The sequence below is a fragment of the Hyaena hyaena genome, unplaced genomic scaffold (assembly GCF_003009895.1).
Source record: "Hyaena hyaena isolate Hyena2069 unplaced genomic scaffold, ASM300989v1 scaffold_0, whole genome shotgun sequence".
In the NCBI taxonomy this organism is placed as follows: domain Eukaryota; kingdom Metazoa; phylum Chordata; class Mammalia; order Carnivora; family Hyaenidae; genus Hyaena; species Hyaena hyaena.
Window position 1 is genome coordinate 14,357,409 of NW_024080632.1, and position 6,000 is coordinate 14,363,408.

Consider the following 6,000-nt stretch of genomic DNA (forward strand, 5'->3'; position numbering starts at 1 on the left):
AAGTCGGATGCTTAACCGACTAAGCCACCCAGGCGCCCCTTCTTGTTTGAACTTTAGTTCAAAGTGAACTTTAGACATCTAGTGATGCTTCAAACAGAGCACAGAGCTGTGTGTTCAGTGGTTTATGACCGCCCCTTCCTCCCCCCAAAGAAATGCAGCTTTAATCACCGGTTTTTAAGAAAGAAGGCCCACTTTGATGAACTTTAAGCTGTGTAGTGGGGTTTTCTTTCACGTTTGGGGATTTGCTACAATCACAGCACTAGATTTGTAGAAAAGGATAAAAGGCAATCTTGGCCTTTTAGGTCAGAGGTCAGCATGCTGCTTCTATGCCAAGGGTCTGGTAGTAAAATTTTAAGTTCTGCCGTCGTCTGGTCCGTGAGAACCACTCCACTCCCTCATAGAACAAGCAGCCATGTGATAAATGTAAATAAGCAGGGGTGGCTGTCTTCCAATAAAACTTCCCGACACTGAAATTGGGAAGGAGTATGATTGGCACATGTAGTGACACCTTGATTTTTTTCCCCCACCTCAAGCATTGTAACACATGTAAAAACCACTCTTCGTTCAAGGGCCGTAGGGAGACAGGTAGGCCTGGCTGTAGTTTGCAGACACCTGTCCCAGGAGCTGCCACTCAGCGGTCTGCAGGATCGGTGCCCATCTGTGGTCAGTTCTGCGTGGCTCATTGTGGGAACAGGGGAGAGCCCGGCCACAGTGGTTCTGTCTCCCTTCTCGAGCAAGGAGAGGAGTATTTGCTCAGGGCTTTTGGAAACCAGGAAGTCCGTTAATGCAAAATGTCCCGGGAACCCTGAGTTGTAAACTAATCGTGTGAAGGTCACTATCTGAAGGGAGTCCAGCAGGGCAAAGTCAGAGAATGTGAGGGTTTTTTTTGTTAGACTTTAGCATGTTGTTAATATGCTCCCATTATTACATGAGACATTCTGTCCCTCTTAAAATTTGCTGTCGGCTTCAGTTTGCACCTGGCATAATAAGTAGAGTTTTGGACTTGGAGAAATAAACTTTTCAGTGTTTGGCAGTGACTTTTCATCCTTGTCAGCCTTCGAGATGTACAAGGAAAAACAGGTAGGAGGCTCTGGGCCACTTTGGAGGGTGCTGGCATGTTGATTGGTGGTGACACATGCTGAGAAAAGTCTGGAATTTAAGTGGCCTCTCTTCCTACTCAGAGTCCTTCCGATACTTTGAATCTGAGTCTCACAACCTCAGGTTAGACCAGGAGATCAACACTGTGCTCAGTTGTATTTATCCTGTGTTTTCCTGTCCCTCTCCGCTTAGTGGCTTTTGTGGTCGGGGGGACGGTGTCCAGAGGCTTCCAGCACCCCTTTGTATGCCTTCAGCCTCCCCACAGATGCTCACCTGGGTGACGCAGGCAGGCTGGGGCCGCGGACCCCGAAGAGGTCCCACAGGACCAGCCAAGGGGGTTCTTGGCACAATGAAATCAAACGGAAGCCAGCAGGAAGTGAGTGCAGAGTTCATTTTATGGAAGATTTGGGAGAGCAGAGACAGACGGAAGACTTGGGAAGGAAGGGGAAGGTGAAGCCTCGTTTTTGCCTGGGGTCTGGGGTTTCCACCGAGAACTGCAGTCTGGTGCACATGTCCTTCCTCCCAGGCATCCAGGAATGGGTCAGAACAAGGACAGGGTCCACGTGTCTGTCATAAGTCACTTATTCCTTGGCCAGGGATCCTGGCATCGAGATGTCCAGCGCCTGCGGTCTGGAATGTACATAGAGGCTTTGCCTGATCCCGCCTGAGGTGTTCTCTGTTATGCTGGAAGTTTCTAAAGATATTATTTACTCCTTGTCACTCACAAGAAGGCACGGATAGGGTGGGGGTGCAGGCCCTAAGAAGAATAGAAGCAGGACAAGGAGTAAGAGGGGGGATCCCCAGCTTTTTCTTTCGTGGGGTCCATTTCGTTTCCCTGTCTCCTGGGGAAGCAAGACAATATGAATGCCAGGCCCACCCCAGAAACTGTGATTTAATTGGTCCTTGGGGTGAAAAGGAGACATCGGGATTTTTGTGAAGTGTCCAGTTTGTGGCCCCACCAGCAGCTTCCTGTACCAGATGCCGTTTTCCTTACACTGTGTGGTCCCTTCAGTTTTTTCTTTTTGGCAAATAACGTGATTTTCTGAATTTAAGAAGTATTTGAAGGAATCTATTTTTCTATTGTGTTTGGTGGGACAAGTGTATGAAAAATTGGTTTCCAGCCTACCATTTGGCTTCTAGAAAATACTTGTGGTGGTAGAGAGAGCGTGTTGGGGGAGAGGTGAGCTACCAGAACCGAGTTCTCCATGTGCGTGTGAGTAGGGGTAGCAGGAAGTGTTTCTAGTCTTTCTGAAAGTAAGGAGTTCCATTAGAAAGACGTTGCTAAGTGCCTGCCACGAACCAGCCACTATGCTAGGAGCTCGATGTTTCTCGTTTTGTGTCGTTTTTCCCAACCACGTGCTGAAGCGGCTGGATGGAGAAACAGACTCAGCCATTTGCCTGGTGCCAGGATTTGAACCCATGTGAGCCCGATTTCAAAGCCAAGTACTCTTGTGACTGTTTACACTCTGCCCAGATGACAGTTATTGATGTCATCAGGGAGGACTTTGAAATGGAGGTTACAGAATGTCCCGGAGTCCTAGCTCTCCCAGGAAACAAACAAACAAACCAGGATGCACCCAGAGTCTGAAACGTGCCTCTTTCGAACGATCACACGAGCCCCCCTCTAGTGAGGTGGTTGGGATGGATAACTGAGGCCCCGTCACGCAGGGGCCGTGGTCGAGGGGCGATGGAAGGCGTGCAGGCAGCGTGCTAAGCCCCTGCCTGGCATCATTTTACCCCCTGCTCCTGTAAGACGTAGGCCGGGCCGTCCCTGCTCACTGCTGACGGTACCCAGGCTTCCAGACCCCACAGGAGCAGCCCCAAAGTGCCTTCCCGTGTACAAGTGCGGTGGAGAAAGTTCCAAGAATCCACCATTTGCTGACTTTTCCTTCTCGGAAAACAAGCCTGTGGAGGAAGTCCCTCTGGCTTATACCTGTCCCCACTGCCATTTAAACTGTCCTACAGAAAGTCGGGTCCCCACAGCATTCTCCACCTGCTGCTCCTGGTTTACTGAAATTGGGGCCATCCTGACACCGCTCCCCCTTACCTTTTGTCAGAGCACAACGCCCTTCTGTGTGGCCTCTGCTTTCCCTGCTCTGGTGTGCACCTGGAGGTGACCTTTGTCCTACATGTCCGCAGCCCTCCCCCCCTTGCAGAACATTCTGTAACAGCCTGTGCCAGGTTGCCCCTCTTCCCTGCCAGGCCCTAGCAAGAGCGAGCTGACCCAGAATGGAAATGGAGCTTTTGGGGTGTTGGGTTTTGTTGGATTTTTTTTTTCCCTCCCCAAAGCCACAAGAAGTAAACATTTTGTTGAGTGGCATTTTCATTCAGAAGGTTTTACGGAATCTTTTTTGGGGAGTGAAGCGTGGTGATCCTTTGACAGCAGCTGCGTGAACCTGGAGCCGTTTCTCAAACACCCAGCAACCTGTGTGCAGTTAATTCTCTGCGTGTCACAGGAGGGTCAGGATGACTTTGTTCAGATGGCTTACGACAACTTGGACTTTAGATGCCCCATGGCTTTAGCTGTCGAACAGTTATGAAACCCAGCGAGGGCTGGGGTTGAAGAGGGGCCAGCAGAGCCCTCTGGGAGTGGCAGGGGGGCCGCGCGAGTTTGGTTTGGTGCCAGATCTCGTCCCACTTTGCCTGGGCTCTTATTGCCGTTCGGTGCCTTGAAGGTTAAGTGCTCCAGGGATATTTTTAAACGGCAGGGGCCGGTTCATCTAAAAGTGACTCATAGGGTCACGGCGGCGAGCAGCTAGCTGGCTTAGTGTCAGGCACACGGCAAACAAGGAACCCGGAAAATGCAACCCCGAGCGTGTAATTGGGAGGACACAGGCAAAGAAAAAGCAGAGGGACAGGGGGTAAGTGAGCTCACCCCTCCCTGGGGTCACTGACCGAAAAGCTGTGCCCCCTGAGGATGGGGATTTCCCTGTGCAGAGGTGTGCGTGCAGGCTCTCCAGGGGGGACAGTCCCTCCTGTTCTGTTTGCAGGGACCGATGTGAGGGTTGGAAACGTAACAGATCAAGGAGAAGGGCCTCCCCCTGCGTTTGTGAATGGCTATGTTGTTGGGAATCTCTGTGTGAACTCTTCATCGGTTCCAGAAACCAATATGGTGGGGTTAAGGTTTTAGGCTTAGGTTTACTGAAAAGGCAGCTCTGTGATTTTTTTTTTTTTTTTTTTTTTGGCCCGCAAGGCTTCTGTCCTTACGGAAAACTATTCTATTTCTTACAGGTGTCCAATCTTTCAAACAATTATTTATGGTTTTTAAAGTATACTCTAAGAGGGGCGCCTGGGTGGTTCAGTTGGTTAAGTGTCTGACTTCGGCTCAGGTCATGATCTCACAGTTGTGAGTTCGAGCCCTGCGTTGAGCTCTACACTGATACCTCGAAACTTGGAGGCTGCTTGGGAGTCTCTCCCTCTCTCTCTGCCCCTACCTCACTTCCACACTCTCTCAAAATAATAAAAATGAAAAAAAAAAGCATATTCTAAGAGTCAAGCATTTATAGTGGTCCCACATTGCTAGAAAGATGTTATTTTTTTAAAAATTTTAACATTAATTTTGAGAGAGAGACAGAACACAAGCGGAGGAGGAGCAGAGAGAGAGGAAGACACAGGATCTGAAGCAGGCTCCAGGCTCTGAGCTGTCAGCACAAAACCCAACACGGGGCTCGAACTCATGAACCGTGAGATCATGACCTGAGCCAAAGTCGGACGTTTAAGTGACTGAGCCACCCAGGTGCCTCTAGATGTCATTTTTTCAAGTGCGCTACAGAGTAAAACTCAAATGGCATGGAGTAAAACGTGTCTCCTTGCACCATCCTTCCAACTGCCCCTCACCCCCCAACCCCCGGCCCGGAGCCACTATGCACAGTTTGGTATAAAACTTCCCATATAGTTTCCCAAAGACCTATTTTGTGCTTTCACCTTGCACGCAGCAAGGTGATGATCATTATTCTTATTTTAACATCAGAGGGCTTCCATAGAAGTCAGATGACCAACCGTCTACACTGGCCCAGACCTGAAGGGGAGCTCCTGGGAAGCCAGTCTTTCCAGTTAAAAGCTTCAAAGTAGAGACATCTTCCTTGGTCTGACCTATTTCACTTAGCACAGTACCTTCTAGCTCCATCCATGTTGCTGCAAATGGCAAGATTTCATTCTTTATGACTGAGTAATATTCTGTTTTATATATATATATTGACTATATTCTCTATGCTGTAGTAATACTCATATATATATGCCACATCTTTATCTGTTTGTTGATGGACACTCAGGTTGCTTCCTTATCTTGTAAATAATGCTACAATAAATTTGGAGGTGCATATATCTTTTCAAGTTAGTGTTTTTGTTTTCTTTGGGGAAATACATAGTAGAATTACTGGATCACGTGGTGTTTCCATTTCTCACGTTTTGAGGACACTCCATCCTGTTTTCCACAGTGGCTGCGCCAGTTTGCATTCCCCACCAGCAATGCATGAGGGTTCCTTTTTGCTGCACATCCTCGCCGACACCAGTTATTTTCTTGTCCTTTTGATTTGAGCCATTCTGACAGATGTGAGGCGATGTGGTGGTTTTCATGTGCATTTCCCTGAGGATGAGTGATTTCGTGCATCTGTTGGCCATCTGGACACTTATTTGGAAAAATCTCTGTTCGAGTCCTCTGCTCATTTTTTAAATCCGATTTTTTTTTTTTTAATGCTGAGTTGTGTAAGTTCTTCATATCTTTTGGATACTAGCCCCTTATCGGATATATCACTTATACATATCTTCTCCCGTTCAGTAAGTTTTGCTTTGTTTGGTTGATAGTTTCCTGTAGAAAAGCTTTTTATTTTGATATAGTCCCAATAGTTTCTTTTATGCAGAGGGGTTTTTTTTGCTCCTGCTCAGGTGCTATGTGAGCTCTAT